Source organism: Pantherophis guttatus, chromosome 1 (genome assembly GCF_059756535.1).
Source record: "Pantherophis guttatus breed Tessera chromosome 1, ASM5975653v1, whole genome shotgun sequence".
NCBI classification, from domain to species: Eukaryota; Metazoa; Chordata; class Lepidosauria; order Squamata; family Colubridae; genus Pantherophis; species Pantherophis guttatus.
Window position 1 is genome coordinate 13,274,658 of NC_142063.1, and position 18,036 is coordinate 13,292,693.

Below are 18,036 nucleotides of genomic sequence, written 5' to 3' on the forward strand. Positions count from 1 at the left end.
ATGTGAATCTGCCTTCCCCTAATCATTTTGCTGGTTGGAAGCTGCCTGGGAAGATCACAAGGTTGCACGGCCACTTTTCAATAAAGATTTAATTCAGCATTCCCAACCCTGAGCCATTTTAAGATGTGTGGACTTCAACTCCCAGAATACCCCAGCCAGCGTTGCTGGCTGGGGTATTCTGGGATTTGAAGTCCACACATCTTAAAATGGCTCAGGGTTGGGAAATACCGATTTAACTGATTTTGCAGAGGGTTGGATTAGATGCTCTTTGGGACCCCTTCCGAGTCTGGGGTTCTGTGATTTACCATTCCAGCTAAAAATATTCAGTTCTCACCCAAGCCGTCCTTTCTTCCCTCAAGGCCTGTGTTCGTTTCTTTTCTCCAAACATTCATCAGCTAATTGCAGTTCCTGGGAAAATATCAGGGAGGATCTTCTGACCTTAGCTGCTGAAAATTAACAATACCTGTCAGGCTGAGGAGGGAAAACATGAACAATGTAAACTCAGCCCTAATATAAGTGCCTCAAGAAGGGAGGGAAGGAAACTGGGTAACAATGAGAAAGTCAGAGAAAGTGGGAAGGGAGAAGAAACAGCCCTGACCCACGGTGCAATGGGATCTCAGATGCTTCTGTCCCTCAGTTGGTGGCCTTGGCTACCAGACCATGCCCCCATCCCTGTCCTCTAATTGGTCAACCACTATATTCTCAACCACTCCTGATTGGTGACTTTCACTACAGATGATTTCCACCATCCTCTGTTGCCCAATTGGTCAACTACCAGTTCTCAACCACTCCTGACCCCCAATTTGTGACCAGGCCCACCAGAAGATTGCATCCTTGTCCTCCAAGTGGTTAACCACCAATTCTCAACCACTCCTGTCCCTCAACTGGTCAACCATGAATTCTCAACCATTTATGTCACCCAACTGGTGACCTTCACCACCAAAGGAATCGTCCATCCCTGTCACTCAGTTGGTCAACTACCAATTCTCAACCACTCCTGTCCCCCAATTCATCACCACAGCCACCAGAGGATCCTCCCACTCGTGTCCCTCAACTGGTCAACCATGAATTCTCAAACCATTTATGTCCCCAACTGGTGACCTTCACCACCAAAGGAATCCTCCATCCCTGTCACCCAGTTGGGCAACCACCAATTCTCCATCACTCCTGTCCCTCACTTGGCCACCATCGCCACCAGAAGATCCTCTCACTGCTGTCCCCCAACTGGTGCACTATCCATTCTCATCTACTCCTGTCCTTCAGTCTAGGCTAGGGCGAACCACTATTGTGGAAAAGCCCAGCCAGTCAGAAGGAACAATCTGTGACGAAGAGGACTAATGTCATCTGTGGAGTGTGTGTGTGTGTGTGTGTGTGTGTGTGTGTGTGTGTTTGTGTTTTCCTAGCAATAGAGTCAGAATCACCACTAATGATTCTTTCCTTAGCATTGCACCCTCTGAAGCTTTAGGGCAGGGGTGGGGAACTATGCTCCTTTTATGACTTGTGGACTTCAACTCCCAGAATTCCTGAGTCAGCCATGTTAGCTCAGGAATTCTGGGAATTGAAGTCCAAAGTCATGCTTTAGGGCAAGGGCAAAGATGGAGGGCTGGAGCATCCTTCACCACTGACCACGGCTACAGAGAGTTTCATTTTAGCCACGTTTGAGAGACTGTGGATTTCCAACAAATGCCAACAATTTCAGCTGCCATTCGTCATTCGGTAGGATTTCGTAAAGATTACTTTAGCTTCCCGGAGCCAACAAATACCACCGAAAATGACTCCTTATGCTTCTCACAAATGTGTCACTTCTCAAATCTGTCCATTTCGAATGGTACAATCTCTCCCCGGCCTAAATCCTCAATCTGTTCATCTTTACATCGAGGGAGAGAGACAGGATCGTTTTTTTTAAAAAGAGCTTCCCTTGTCCTATTCGTTACTTACTTGAAGATAATCTTTTCAACCCCTACGATAATAGCAAAGGAGGCTGGAGAGAGAGAGAGGGAGAGAGAAGCTGATTGACAGCAAGTTTGGTTAGGATAAAAGCAAAAATAAAGAAATAAAGAAGAAGAAAAAAAATCACACTCTATTGTTGGGGACATTTGTCAGCCTTGTGGGGTAAAGCAGATAGGAACAGGCCTCAGATGAGCTAATTTTATTTTATAAGTAGTCCTCAACATACGACCACAATGGAGCCCAAAATCTTAGCGGCTAAGAGAGACAGTTGCAAAGTGAATTTTACCCCATTTTCCGACTTTTCTTGCCACAGTTGTTAAGCGAATCACTGCAGTTGTTAAATTAGTACAGGTAAGTCCTTGACTTACAACAAGTGTTTAGTGACCATTCAAAGTTACAAAGGCACTGGAAAAAGTGACTTATGACCATTTTTCACACTTGCGACCATTGCAACACCCCCCTGGTCAAGCGATTTTAATTTGGATGCTTAACAACTTGGTTTATGACGGTTGCAATATCCCGGGGTCATGTGATCACCTTTTGCGGCCTTCTGACAAGCAAAGAAGCCAGAATCACTTAACAACCATATTACTAATTTAACAACTTCAGTGATTTACTTAACAAACGTGGCAAGAAAATCGGGAAAAACTCACTTAACAAATTTCTCAGTTAACAACATACATTTTGTAACAGGGTTGTTAAGTGAATCTGGCTTCCCCATTGACTTTGCTTGTCAAAAGATCACAAAGTGATCACATGACCCCAGGACATTGCCACCGTCATAAATATGAACCAGCTGCCCAGCATCCAAATTTTGATCATGTGACCATGGGGATGCTGCAATGGTCTTAAGTGTGAAAAATGGTCATAAGTCACTTTTTTTCAGTGATGTTGTAACCATCACTGAAAATGGTTCACTTAGGGAACCATCACTAAGTAAACTGTTGTAAGTCGAGGAGTGCCTGTATTGTAAGGCTACTGTCAGGGTTCCGATGGATGCCCTAATTACATCATGAGCCTCGAGCCAAGCTTCAAAAGAAATCCAGTTATTTATTAGGAGCTCCATGTCGGCAGTACCCAAATGAAGCCAACTCTGACACCACGTAATTTACGGCCCTAATCATGACCGTTTCCCCCCTCCCCCCAGGGTGTGTCATCAATCACATTCGCCAACGGAACAATTTTGCGGGTTGTAGAGACCACTCCCCTCCGGCCGCTGTCAGTAACCCTGGGAGACAGCCTTGAGAAAGATATGTCTGGAATGTGCTCCTGTCTGTGGCTGCTACTTCATCTGTTTCCCATCCCCCCTTGCCTATGGCAACTCGAGAGCAGACCAGGGATGCTTTGTGAGTTGACAATCTACATTAATAGAACCCTGCAAGTCTGAAAATACAATTTTCCCACCCTCTCCTTTACAGCCGAAGAAACTAGGGAGGGTGCCTTCTGAGCCTGTTGCCCTGCCCGTTATCCAACTGCGGGGCTAAGCTGTTTCTTATCTGACTTTCCCCTTGGTGGTGTCTGTTTATCCAGTCTCCAAAGGTCATTCCTACAACCATCACACACTGGTGGAAGCCACTGATACAAGAATGACAGCCAGTAATATTTTTAAAAAAAAAACATAAAGAGAAAAGGCATTCTGTTCGTTGCATAAGAGATCTCTGTGAGAAAGCCGTTTCCATGAAAAGCTGCGCCCATCCAAATCAGGCATCTCCTGTCTTTCCAAAAATGTCAATAAAACATCAATAGATGCTTTCAAGGCTGCCAACAAGTATCTGCAGGCCCAAACACTGGGGTTTGTTTTTCAGTCAATCAATCAGAATAGAGCTGGAAGGGAGCTTGGAGGTCTTCTAGTCCAGCCCCCTGCTCAAGCAGGAGATCCTATACCAGTGATGGCTAACATTTTTGCCATCGCGTGCCAAAAGCTGGGGGAGTGCAGGATAGTTGCGCGCATATGTGCCCACACCCATAATTCTATGTGCTCTGCCCCCTCCGCATGCGCGTGTGACCCCCCCATGCTCCCCCCACTTTTGGCATGTGATTGCATGGTGGGCACAGTAGGCCTGTTTTTGCCCTGCCCAGGCTCCAGAGGTTTTCTAGGAGCCTGGGGAGGGCGAAAACAGCTTTTCCCACCCCACCGGAGGCCCTCTGGAAGCCGGAAACAGCCCATTTGCCGACTTCCGGTGGGCACAGAAGGCCCAAAAATCAGCTGGCCAGCGTGCACATGCATGCTGGAGCTGAGCTAGGGCAACTCTCATGTGCCCACCAATATGGCTCTGTGTGCCACCTGTGGCACGCGTGCCATAGGTTCGCCATCACAGTCCTATACCCATGATGGCGAACCTATGGCACACGTGCCAGAGGTGGCATGCAGAGCCCTCTCTGTGGGCACGTGTGCCATCGCCAGCTGGTCTTCTGGTTTCCGGCATGCCAGCTGGTCTTCACGGGCACCAGAGCACCAGAAAATGGCCTGAAAAATGGCCAAAAAACCAGGCCATTTTTCAGGCTGTTTTCTAGGCCTTTTTCCGGCCATTTTCAGCCCGGAAAACAGCCCAAAACCGCCCTGAAAACGCCCTGAAAACAGCCCGGGAAACGGCCTGGAAAATGGCCAAAACCCAGGCATGTGCATGCTGGCCACCTGGTCTTTGGGTTTCCTGCACTCTGGCGCACATACATGGATGTGCATGCACGTGCGTTCCGGTTTGGGAATTTGGTGCCGAAAAGGTTCGCCATCACTGTCCTGTACCATTTCAGACAAATGGTTGCCCAAATGTCTTCTTCAAAACCTCCAGTTTCATAAACCAAAAGAGCAAACAAAGCCAAATGCACCCAACATTTCTCAGATGTGGCCAACTGGAAGGGTTCTCCCTTCACCAGCCCATTTTACAGATGTGACTCTCGAGGACAGCCACAAAAAAAAAAGGTTTTAAAATTAAACCATGATCTCTTCCCCGAGGATAAAAAGTGAGCAACTTCTACAACGTGGCTGGATTTTTTCCCCCCACCTTCTTTTCTTGCAAGGGGACAAGAAGACAGCAAGCCCAGCCAAGCAGATCCCACTGAAAAAATAAAGCGAGTATCTTCCATTTCCTAAGGCTGTAAAAAACAAAGAATCTGTTGGCTCCAAACTTAAGGAGAAGGAAGCGTAATATTTAAAGCGTGGGCTTGGCATATGTCTTGGAGTGATTTCTGGGTCCTGCATCAGGCACACTGATTGCATAAATAGGATTTCTCGTTTGTGGTCTCCTTGGTGCTCTCTGAGCTTAGTTGTTTTCTTGAAGCCGTTTAATTAACCTAATAGGTAACATCTTCAGGGCTAGAAGGGAGTTTGGGGTTTGCTCTCTGTTTATATACAGTGGCTTGCTCAGACAAACAATCAAATAGTGAACAACAGCCTAATCAAGGAACGACCAAGAAATAAACGACATTTCCATCAACACGGCAGGAAAGATGCTTGTTTATAAACATTGAGCAAACTCCACTTTCTACTAACACTGATGATGTTATATAGTTGGGTAGTGAAACTTCTGCAAGGAAAGAACCAAGCTCAGAGAGTACCAGAGATTCCACAGTTCAACTCTTGAGCTAGCCAGCCTATATGGAAAAATAACATTAAAATCCCATCCGACCATAGTGGGAAGCAGCAGCAGTGTTGAATACATCCATTTTAATTTTTAATACTTTTACATTTGATACATTATTCATAAATGTAACCCATTCAAACCAAAACTCCATTGGAGTACTCCATAATTTTTAAAAGTGGGAAAGTATCCTGAGAGAGAGAGAGAAAAAAAAAGTTTAAGAAACACTGCACTATAGTTTCTCCAGCGAAGGAAAACTTGCTGTTTCATGTGGCAGACAGTTCCATTGGCTCGTACAGTCAGAAAGTTCTTTCTGATGCCTAGCCTGAGCGTCCTTCTTTTTAGTTTTACCCTTCTAGGGCAGGGGTCAGCAACTTGCGGCTCTGGAGCCACACGTGGCTCTTTCACCCCCCTGCTGTGGCTCCGTCACTCAAAATATGCATCACAACCGCCAATGTGCGACACCAGCTGGCACACGATTTATTGAGCTTTTCAACCCCCAGTAGGCCAACCATGGGTAAATCCAAAAAAAGAAAAGTTTCAGAAGAAAACAGAACGTTTAATTTGACTACATATGCTAGATTTGTGGCCGCTCAAAAAATAGTCAGGCACGGGAAGGGTTTTGTGGCTCCCGGTGTTTTCTTTTCTCTGGAAAATGGTCCAAATGGCTCTTTGAGTGTTTAAGATTGTAGACCCCTGCTCTAGGGCAACAGAAAATAAATCCTTTTTTCCTTTGAAAATGACCACTCTTCATAGTTGAATCTTGGACCTGTCTGAATGCAGGGTTGAGATGAATAGCTGTGTCCATTGTTCTCAATCTTAGCAAGTTTAAGATGCGTGGATTTCACCTCCCAGAATTCCCCAGCCCACATAGATGGCTGGGGAATTCTGGGAGTTGAAGTCCACGTATCTTAAACTTGTAAAGTTGAGAAACATTGGCTATGCCTATCTTGAAGTCATACAACTCCGCCTCCCAATACTAAATTAATTATTAAGGAAGAGCATTCTTGATCCCGTGTTTTGACATCCATTTCAAAGAAATAAAAAGCTAGTTTACCTCATGTCTAAAAGGAAGAAGATTGAAGGAAATTTAACCACCATCTTCTCTCTTCTTATCAGTAGGAAATGTGACTATTGGCCATTCTTTTCTGAAGGGAGGAACTATGGTTTATTTACTCACACAACAACCCTATGAGGTAGGCACACCAACTCATCATTTTTGACCTAACTAAGAATCCATACTCATTTCTTTTTAAATTGTCTCTGTTTATTTATTTATTTATTTTTTAAAAAACCACAATTTTAAAAGCCTGTCTGGACTCAAGGTTGATTTTATGGACAAATCCACACCATTCTCTTGGCACCAATTTAGAAGTGGTTTGCCGTGGCCTCTTTCCGAAACTGGCAATCTTTAAATCTGGAAGGCAGAGATGTTTTTTTGGGGTTTTTTTGCTTTAATTTATATGCCGCCCTTCTCCAGAGACTCAGGGCGGCTTACAATGCGTTAAGCAATAGCCTTCATACTTTTGTATATTTATACAAAGTCAGCTTATTGCCCCCACAATCTGGGTCCTCATTTCACCTATCTTAGAAAGGATGGAAGGCTAAGTCAACCTTGAGCCTGGCCAGATTTGAACTTGCAGTAATTGCAAGCAGCAGATGTTAATAAAGGTGCTTTAGTCCACTGTACTACAGGCTCTTGTAGCAGCCAAATAACCTTGGCAGATAATATCAACCCCAGATGCAAAAAATCCTGCTTAGGATCCCAAAATTCAAGGCACAGAGGATGCACAGTGGGGGATGATGAAGAATAGAAGGTGGGGGGACCCCAAAGGTTCAGAGAACTGGGGGGGCAGCCCTCTTGAACTGACTCCATCCCTCGTTTTTTTCTGGTTAAAGGGTATGATTGCAGAAGAGGAGCAGAAGAAAGGGAAGAGGAGAGGAAGATAGGAAAGGGAAATAAGAGTAGGAGAGAAGGTTAGATAGAGGGGAGGAAAGGAGGAGGGGGGGAAAGGAAAGGGAAGTAGAGAAGGAATAGGAGAAGAGGAAAGAAGAAGGTAGAAAGGATGAAAGAAGGGAGGGAGAGTAAGAGGAAGAGAAGAAAGACTGCTGTAAAACAAAAAAGATGAAATGGAAGAAAGGCATCCTCGAACACGTTTAAATATATCAAGATAAAGAATGAACTATTTAAAAAATTAAAGGAGAATGTAACGTGATTAAGAATGGAAAAAAATGGCGATGTTACACTGTGATAGAAAAATTATTATACATTTGTTTTTGATTTTTTTTTTTGAACTATAATTAAAAAAAATATAATAAAAAAGAACGGAAAAAATAGAATTTGAGGGTGAAAGAAGATACTGTTTATAAAAATAAGAAAAGAAAAAATCAAAAATTGATTAACAAATATGGAAAAAGAACACTTTGGCAGAAACGGTAACAAAGTAAAATATATTTGGATATGATAAATTGTATATGATATCATATGATATGGGCAATGCTCTGTTTCAAAAAATATGCGGGTTTGTATTGGGGGGGGGAACTAATAAAACTTGTAAAAAAAAAAAAGGGTATAATTGCCCAGAACCGTGAGCTGGGCAGCATATAAATTTAATAAATAAAGAAATATATGAGCCAGGCTGAGTCAAATCTTTGACCTTTCCCAAGATTTTAGGGCTCATTACAGATAGTAACCAGACTTACAGCCATTCGGTTTAGTGACTGTTCAAAGTTACAACAGCACTTGAAAAAGTGACAGGATCACTCCTCATACTTGTGACTGTTGCAGCGTTGCCATGATCACGCAATCCCCATTCAGGTGCTTGGCAACTGGCATGAATTTATGACGGTTGCAATGTCCTAGGGTTATGTGATCCCCCTTTGCAACCTTCCCAGCTGACTTCTGACAAATAAAGACAATGGGGGAAGCAGGATTCACTTAATGATGACCTATTACAGCAGTCCTTGACTTATAGCAGTTCATTTAGGGGCCATTCAAAGTTACAACGGTGCTGGAAAAAAGTGACATGACCATTTTTCACACCTGCGACCTTGAGAGCATCCCCATGGTCACGTGATCAAAACGCTCGGCAAGTGGTTCACACTTATGACGGCTGCAGTGTCCCGGAATCACATGATCCCCTTTTGCAACCTTCTGACAAGCAAAGTCAATGGGGAAGCCAAGATTCGCTCAACAATTGTGTCACTAACTTAGGAACTGCAATGATTCACTTAACAACGATAGCAAAAGAGGTTGTAAAATGGGGCAAAACTCACTTAACAAATATCTCACTTAACAACAGAAATGTTGGGCTCAATTGTGGTCGTAAATCGAGGGCCACCTGTAATTGCAGTGATTCACTTAAACTCACTTAACAAATGTCTCACTTAAAAACAGAAATGTTGGGCTCAATTGTGGTTGTAAATCGAGGGCCACCTGTAATTGCAGCGATTTGCTTAACACGGTGGCAAAAAAAGGGTATAAAATCAAATGCAATTCTCTTAACAGCTGCCTTGCTTAGCAACGGAAGTTCTGATCCCAGTTGTGACTGTCAGGGGAGGGCTCCTTGCACCGGCCTGGGAGAATCCTCTCCCCCCCCATCCCTGCCATCATGAAAACACAGCGGCTGCGGCTGAAAGTGCAGCCAACTTACATCAGCTCCTTTCGGCATCTGTACCTTTGCTACAGAAATAGCAACCGAGGCAATCAAAACCGTCAATCCAACTGCACCCAACCTGACTTACAGATAGTTGAGAAGAATTTAAGATGGGGAAAAGGAAGGAGGGGGAGAGAGTGGAGGAAGAGAAAGACAGAGAGGGAGGGTGGGGAGAAGAGGAGAGGAACAGAGAGAAGAGAGAGAGAAGAGAGGAAGAGAAAGACAGGGGGAGGGCAGGGGAGGGGAGAGGGGAAGAGAGGAGAAGGGGAGAGAGAGGAAGAGGGGGAGAGAGGAAGAGAGATACAGAGAGGAAGAGAGACACACACAAGGAGACAGAAAAAGAAAGGAGAGAGAGACAGGAAAGAAAGAGAAAGACAGAGAGGGAGGGAAGAGGAGAAAGGAGGGGAGGGGAGGAGGGGAGGGAAGAAGAGAGATACAGAGAGATGAGAGAGGAAGAGAGACACACACAAGGAGACAGAGAAAAAGAAAGGAGAGGGAGACGAAGAGAGAGATAGAGGAAAGGAAGAGAAAGACAGAGAGAGAAGAGGGGAGAAGAGGAGAGCAGCAGGGAGGAGAGAGAGAAGAGAGGAAGAGGAAGACAGGGGAGGGGAGGAGAGGAGAGGAGTGGATAGGGGAGGGGACGGGAGAAGAGAGATACAGAGAGAGATACAGAGAGGAAGAGACACACACACAAGAAGACAGAGGAAAAGAAAGGAGAGAGAGAGATGAAGAGAGAGAAGAAAGGAAGAGAAAGACAGAGAGGGAGGGAAGAGGAGAAAGGAAGGGAGGGGAGGAGCAGAGAGGAGAGAGGAGAGGAAGAGAAAGACGGGAGGGGAGGAGAGGAGGGGAGAGGGGAGGGGAGGGGAGAAGAGAGATACAGAGATATGAGAGAGGAAGAGAGACACACACAAGGAGGCAGAAAAAGAAAGGAGAGAGGGAGACGAAGAGAGAGAGGAAAGGAAGAGGAAGTCAAGGAGAGAAGAGGACAGAGGAGGGGAGAAGAGAAGAGCAGGGAGGAGAGAGAGAAGAGAGGAAGAGAAAGACAGGGGGGAGGTGAGGAGAGGAGGGGAGAAGAGAGATACAGAGAGATAAGAGAGGAAGAGAGACACACACAAGGAGACAGGAAAAGAAAGGAGAGAGAGAAAGAGAGAGAGAAAGGAAAGGAAGAGAAAGACAGAGAGGGAGGGAAGAGGAGAAAGGAGGGGAGAAGTGGAGAGGAGCAGGGAGGAGAGAGAGAAGAGAGGAAGAGAAAGACGGGAGGGGAGGAGGGGAGAGGGGAGGGGAGGGGAGAAGAGAGATACAGAGAGATGAGAGAGGAAGGGAGACACACACAAGGAGACAGAGAAAAAGAAAGGAGGGAGATGAAGAGATAGATAGATAGATAGATAGATAGATAGATAGATAGATAGATTTTGGAACAAACCACCCTTTGCTGATGGCTCTTCTCCCAAAACTCACAGCAAGGCCAAGCTTCCTTCCCCCCCAATTCTGATTTGCTTTGCAGCAAAAGACTTACTCATTATTCCTCCCGCCTCTCAGCTCTGTCACCTTCTAAGGATGGAAAGGGGGGGAAAAAAGGGGGAGGAGGAATGTCCTTGCTTTCAAGGCCACATCAAAATGGATTCCTCCTTTTTTTCTCCCTTAAAAGGGGCACTACCACCCCGTCCCTCTCAAAGGCTGCACTGCAATCCACCAGGGATGCTTTGCAACCCAGGATCACGGAAGCCGCTGAAAATTTTGCAGAACGAGAGAGGGACGGAAAGGATAATCCCCCTTCCCCCTAGGGTGGTTGCAATTATATTTCCCCCCCAGCCCCCAATCCCATAGCCAGATGACAGTGGGGAGCAGGTTTGCAATTGGGAATGGGGGGGCTCGGAGGGGAGGAAGCACAGGGTTCTTAGACCTCTGACCCTATTGTGCTTTCTGTCATAAAAAAAAAAGAAGAAGAAGCATTGTAACTTTATTCGGCAGCTAATCAAGGCCATGGCTTGCCCACTTCCCACTCTCCATTCCTGAAGGTTTCCTAAAAAAAAACAGCCTGCATTTTCTCCCTTATTATTATCCAAGGTCAGTCAGCTGGTCCTGGCTCCACAACTGTTCCAAACTCTTCCCAACTTCTCCAACCTGGCACACTTGGGATATTTTTGGCTCCTGTACTCTGCACGAGCAGCCAGCCTGAGTTATGTCACTAACAGGCCCCTGAAGTTTACGCAAATATCGCCAAACGTTCGGGATAAAATATTCTCCTAGGCACAAGCCGGCTGTTTAGGAAAAAAAGAAAAAGAAAATAGAATGGCAAAGATGAAGCACTGGGAAATTAGGATTTTTCTTTTTTTATTGCTACTAAGATTTTGCTGCTGCTGGGAAAACCTGGCAACCTGTTGAACTCTGCATTCCTTTCACAGACATCCCAGTTTAGACTCTTGAAAGAAGTTACAGAATAAACTATATCTAGATATTCGTCCACTTTTCCGTTTTTTTCAATGCAGGTACTTTACTGCCCCAAGTGATAACCCACGTCTCAACAGAGGGCGTGACCAGAATTTTACGAGGAAGTATTCGCAAATTCTGCAGATGTAGCACGCACACACATTTGTTTAAATTACCTTGATTTTTAATTTTTTCTGTGCTTCTAACCTTTTTTAAACATGATTTTATTATGTTGTTTGTAAATCACACAGAATTGCTTACGTGAAAAGGGTGATGTAGAAATGTGATAGACAGACAGACAGACAGACAGACAGATAGATATGGACGGACAGACGGATGGATGGATATAGAGATAGAGATACAGTATGGATGGAATAGATAAATAGGAGGAGGAGGAGGAGGAAAAGAAGAAGAAGAAAAAGAAATAGATATGGATGGGATAGATAGATAGAGAGACAGACAGACAGAGATAGAGATATATGGATGAGATAGATAGGTAGGTAGGTAGGTAGGTAGGTAGGTAGGTAGATAGATAGATAGATAGATAGATAGATAGATAGATAGATAGATAGATAGATAGATATGGATGGATGGATGGATGGATATAGAGATAGAGATACAGTATGGATGGAATAGATAAATAGAAGGAGGAGGAGGAGGAAAAGAAGAAGAAGAAAAAGAAAGAAATAGATATGGATGGGATACATAGATAGATAGATAGATAGATAGATAGATAGATAGATAGAGATATATGGATGAGATAGATAGATTGATAGAGAAAGAAAGAAAGAAAGAAAGAAAGAAAGAAAGAAAGAAAGAAAGAAAGAAAGAAAATGGAAAGAGTGTTCAGCATTCAACCAAATCCCAATCCGTCCTAAATTACTCTAAGTATAGCAATATCTGCACATCCACATTCCCCAGCACTTATTGGGTATCTCATAACTACTCCCAAAGTGCTTAATCAGATTTTTAAAATTAATTTATTTAGTTCATGCTTTTAAAAAGTAACACAAAAAAATAAAAAAGGACCAATATAAAGATAATTATGATAGATATACATTCATGGTCAAAGAGGGGAAAAAAACACAAAAAAGTGCTTTAACAACCAAGTAAGATGTAACAAAGAAAAAACAAACATTGTATTAGTAATATATAGCACATAGTATATTGTACATCTCAGCAGTAAAAGTTATAATTCTATATATACCTACCGGTATCTAATGCAAAAATTACTGAAGCATTTATACATTTCTCAAACACTTGTAAAACGATCAGGTTTTTTTAACCTATTGTATTTTGTTTATCGGCAATCCGCTGATAAATGGCAAATGCTATCCGGTCTCCATTGAGTGAATTGAGTGCTTAACCAGATTTAAGCTTGCCTGAAATTACCGTATTCTGAGTGCAATTATTGGATGGGTTTTTGCATGAATTAAGATGGGATGCATCCAACGTGCTAACCTAGACTGGCGGTTGAGGTTTTTTAGCCTGGGGAAGGAAATAACACTGTGTTTGGTTAATTCAGGTTTATTCAGTAGACTTATTTTCGCTCGAGGAGGTGAACGTACCTAATACTCCTTCCTCCTCCCATTTGCCCCACAAAAACAACCCTGTGAGTGGGATGGGCTGAGAGACACTTTAGAGAGTATATGTCATGTTAACATAGGTATAGAGAGTCCTTGACTTATGACCACAATTGAGTCCAAAGTTTCCACTGCTAAGCAAGACAGTTGTTAAGTGAGTTGTGCCTCCTTTTACAACCTTTCTTTGCCTTTAAGCAAATCACTGCAACTCTTAAGTCAGGGGTCAGCAACCTGCGGCTCTGGAGCCGCATGTGGCTCTTTCACCCCTCTGCTGCAGCTCCCTGTCACTCAAAATATGTGTCACAACCATCAATGTGCGACACTCACTAACATGCGATTTATTGAGCTTTTCAACCCCTGGTAGGCCAACCATAAATCCAAGAAAAGAAAAGTTTCAGAAGAAAACAGAATGTTTAATTCAACTAAATATGCTAGATTTGTGGCCGCTCAAGAAATAGTCAGGCACGGGAAGGGTTTTTGTGGCTCCCGGTGTTTTCTTTTCTGTGGGAAATGGGTCCAAATGGCTCTTTGAGTGTTTAAAGTTGCAGACCCCTGTCTTAAGTGAATCATGCCGTTGTTAAGCAAATCTGGTTCCCCCCCCCATTTGATTTTTCAGAAGCCAGCTGGGAAGGTGACAAATGGGGATCATGTGACCCCGAGACAGTGAAACCGTCATAAATACACGCCAGTTGCCAAGCACCTGAATTTTGATCACATGCCCATGGGGATGCTGCAATGGTCGTAAGTGTGAACACTGGTCATAAGTCATTTTTTAAGTCATTTTTTTTCTGTGCTGTTGTAATTTCGAAAGATTAGTAAATCAACTGTTAAAAGCCAAGGACTACCTGTAGTTCAAAGGCTGTGAACTTCAATTTCAATCTTGCTGATTTTGTTCGAACCTCTGATGGTCTCCAGCTCTATTTGATGCAAATTATACTAGTTAGGATCCGATACAGGTAGTCCTTGATTTACAACAGCTTGCTTAGTGACTGTTCAAAGTTACAACGGCACTGAAAAAAGTGACTTATGACCGTTTTCCAGAGTTACTTACAGCCTTTGCAGCATCCCCATAGTCACGCCATCAAAATTCAGACGCTTGGCCACTGACTCAGATTTATGACCGTGGCAGTGTCCCAGGGTCATGTGATCCCCTTTTGTGACTTCTGACAAGCAAAGTCAATGGGGAAAATCTGATTCACTTAACAATCGAGTTACTAACTTATCAACTGCAGTGACTCATTTAACAACTGGGGCACCAAAGGTTGTAAAATGGGGCAACACTCATTTAACAAATGTCTCGCTTCACAACAGAAATGTTGGGCTCAATTGTGGTCGTATGTTGAGGAATACTTGTACTTCTCGAAGGACACTTTGAGAAAGTCACCTGATGTGACCCATTGCCCAAAATAAGCCCTGATGGCTACAGGTAGTCCTTGACTTATGACCATTTGTTTAATTTTTGTTCAAAATTACAGCAGTGCTAGAAAAAGTAAGTTGTGACTGATCCTTAGCACTAATGACCATCACCGCATCCCACAGTTATGTGATAATAATTTGGGTGCTTGGCAACCAATAGGTATCTACAATGATTGCAGCATCACGTGATTGCTATATGCAACCTTCTTGGGGGGCGGAAGGCTTCCAACAAGGAAAATCAAACGAGGAAGCCAAATTCAGAGTGATTCACTTAACGACTATGGGGGGGGAAAAGGCATAACATTGGGTGTGACTCATTTAACAACCACATTTCCTAGTGATGGAAGTTCTGCTCTCAATAGTGGTCACAAAATGAGGACTACCTCTTCTGATGTTGCCTTCTCAGTATTCCAGTGTATCATAATGATAAAACTACCAATAACAACTTCAATAATTCAATAATAACTAAAACATTAAAGCTGCATTAATATGCTGGTCTATGACAGTAATAAAGATTTGATTTGAAAGTTGCATCAAACCAGCTTTTTCCAGTGTCCGCTCAGACTGTCATTTAAAACGGTTTAATTAACATCCTTCCTCCACACACACCCACCCCAGCAACAAAACTCCATTGAAAGGGTTAAGTTTCACGTTTATTCCCACCCAATCCCATTAAGTCACCTTGTACCGACCTTAACATTTCCAGCTTCAAACAGAAAACAGACTTCAACCCTTCCCACCTACCCTGCCTCCAAAGGATTGAACTACTTCTCCCATAGCTCTTTGCCAGTCAATTGGCAACGTGGCCTTTGAGGGGTGGGCACCATTGCCAACACACCCAAGAGGCAGCTCCATGAAGGGAAGAATTGGGCTGTAGTACAGGAATTCTAACCAACATAGTTCTGTTTGCACAGAGCTTCAGTTTGTAAAAATCCCAGCCAACAGGCTCAGTTGGACAAAAGGGGCATTTAGCACCTGGGGAAAAAAAAGCAGGTAAACTTTCTGCAGGGAGACAGTTTGGTGAAGGCACCAGGCTAAATACTAGGGGACGGTGAGTTCTAGCTCTGCCTTAGACACAAAAAAACTGGCTGGATGACTTTGGGCCAATCACCCGGAGATGGTGACTTCTAGTCCTGTCTTAGCCATGAAAGACAGATGAGGGAATTTGGATCAATCACCAGGAGATTATGAGTTCCCTCCTGAGGCATGAAAGCTAACTGAATGACTTTGGGCCTGTCCTTTGCTCCCAGCCCTGAAAAGTATGAACAGGCAACGACAAACCCCAAAACCTTGCCAGAAAAAACACAGGACAAGCCACATTTCCCAGACTAAAATTGAACTGAAGGACAATAGTCATAAACTCTTTTTGTACAGTGTTCACTTCCCCAGATATGGCTTGGGGGAAAAAATCCTCAGGTTCCCTTTCTGACTAACTTCAGAAACTGTTAACATCAGCAGCTAAAAATGCTTCCCTAGAATCACTTAAAAGCAGGAGTTTCCAAATTTGGCAACTTGTGGACTTCAATTCCCAGAATTCCCCAGCCAGATTAACATTTTAACTACAGTATCCCAAAACTTTTTTCCAATCCAATTATGTGCTGGATCCCATAATTCCCAGGACCTTGGGAGGTTCAGCAGCACCTGAAAGAGGCACTTTGGTATATATGTGTTGATTTTTAAGATGCCACTAGGTTATTTTTTACTTCGGTTGAATGCTTGTGGCATAAACCTTACCAATTGAGGTTTGATTCACGGTGAATAAGTCCGCTACTCAGCAACAAAGAACAAGCTTAATGCCCAAGATTTATGGCATACGGTAGCACTGCTCAAAAGATTGACTGCAATCTAGCTATCAGGATAACTGGCAGGAACTCAAGAATTTTCTGTCTCCCATAAATTCACAACTGTGAGTTCAAAATGGAATTTCTTAAAAAATCTCTTTTTAACCCTACCGGTATCTAGATTTATGCTCTTTTAAGTTTCCTACTGTATTCACCTGCCATCCTGGGCCACATGACAGTAGTTTGGCTCTACTCTAACATGCCTGCCATCTATGATTTATGGGTTAGTTGTTACGGGAAGCCAGCTCAGCGGGGGGTTGTTCAATAAAATAAACCGTGGTTTAATGCAATACATGAAACCAAAACCAAACTATACAACAGCGAGTTTGGAATGATAGAAATGCATTCCAAGTTAGTAAATAGCTCTGGAAGTAAAACTTGCATTTGAACATGCCTTGATACTAAGAATATAACCTGGCTCAAAAACAGTAACTGTGAGAGAGACCTTGGAGTCTTAAACATGAGCTAGTAGTGTGCGGCAGCAGCCAAAAAAGCTAATACAATCCTTGGTTATATAAACAGGCATAGAATCAAAATCACGTGAAGCAGGGGTGGTATTCACTTACCTTCGCTACCGGTTCGTAAATGTGAGTGCATGCGCAGAGTGTCAAAAACAGGACGTGATGACGTCCGGGCAGGTGGGCGGAGCCTCCCACCGCCACTGCTACCGATTCGCCCGAACCTGATAAAACCAGCTGAGTACCACCACTGAGATGAAGTATTAGTACCGCTTTATAAAGCCTTGGTAAGACCACACCTGGAATCCTGCATCCAGTTTTGGTCACCACATTACAAAAAAGATGTTGAGACTTTGGACAAAGTGCAAAGAAGAGCAACTATGGTGATTAAAGGTCTGGAGACTATAACATATTTAGAACGGTTGCAGGATTTGGGAATGGCTAGTCTAGAGAAAAGAAGGACTAGGGGGGACATGATAGCAGTATTCCAGTATTTGAGGGGCTGCCACAAAGATGAGGGGGTCAATTTATTTTCCAAAGCACCTGAAGGCAGGACAAGAAACAATGGGTGGGAACTAATCAAGCATATAAATCAAATAAAAAAAAAATAAATAAAAAGTAAAGCAACCTGGAATTAAGGAGAAACTTCCCAACAGTGAGAACATTTAACCAGTGGAACTTCTTGCCTCCAGAGGTTGTGGGTGCTTCATCACTTGAGGTTTTTAAGAAGAGAGTAGAGCAGGGGTCCTCAAACATGGCAGCTTTAAGACTTGTGGACTTCAACTCCTAGAATTCTCCAGCCAGCATAGCTATGCTGGCTGGAGAATTCTGGGAGTTGAAGTCCACAAGTCTTAAAGCTGCCAAGTTTGAAGACCTCTGGATTAGACAGTCACTTGTTTAAAATGGTATGGGATCTCCTGCTTGAGCAGGGGCTGGACTAGAGGACCTCCAAAGTCCCTTCCAGTTCTATTCTGATTCATCCCTTGAGTTACTATTGTGAATCTGATCCTGACCTTTTGCAATCCCAATTAAGAAATCTCAAGTTCCTTTAGAGATAAAAGCTTTAATGCATTCAAGGCTGCTCTATTACTTGTCCCAAACACCAGTTAGATGTCCTGACAGCT

General features: G+C 43.5%; 1 protein-coding gene across 1 annotated transcript in view; it reads right to left on the reverse strand.

The window, feature by feature from the left end:
• The window catches only part of HCN2 (hyperpolarization activated cyclic nucleotide gated potassium and sodium channel 2), an 82,406-nt gene that overhangs the window by 61,748 nt on the left and 2,622 nt on the right, over nt 1–18,036 (reverse strand). The window lies entirely within an intron of this gene.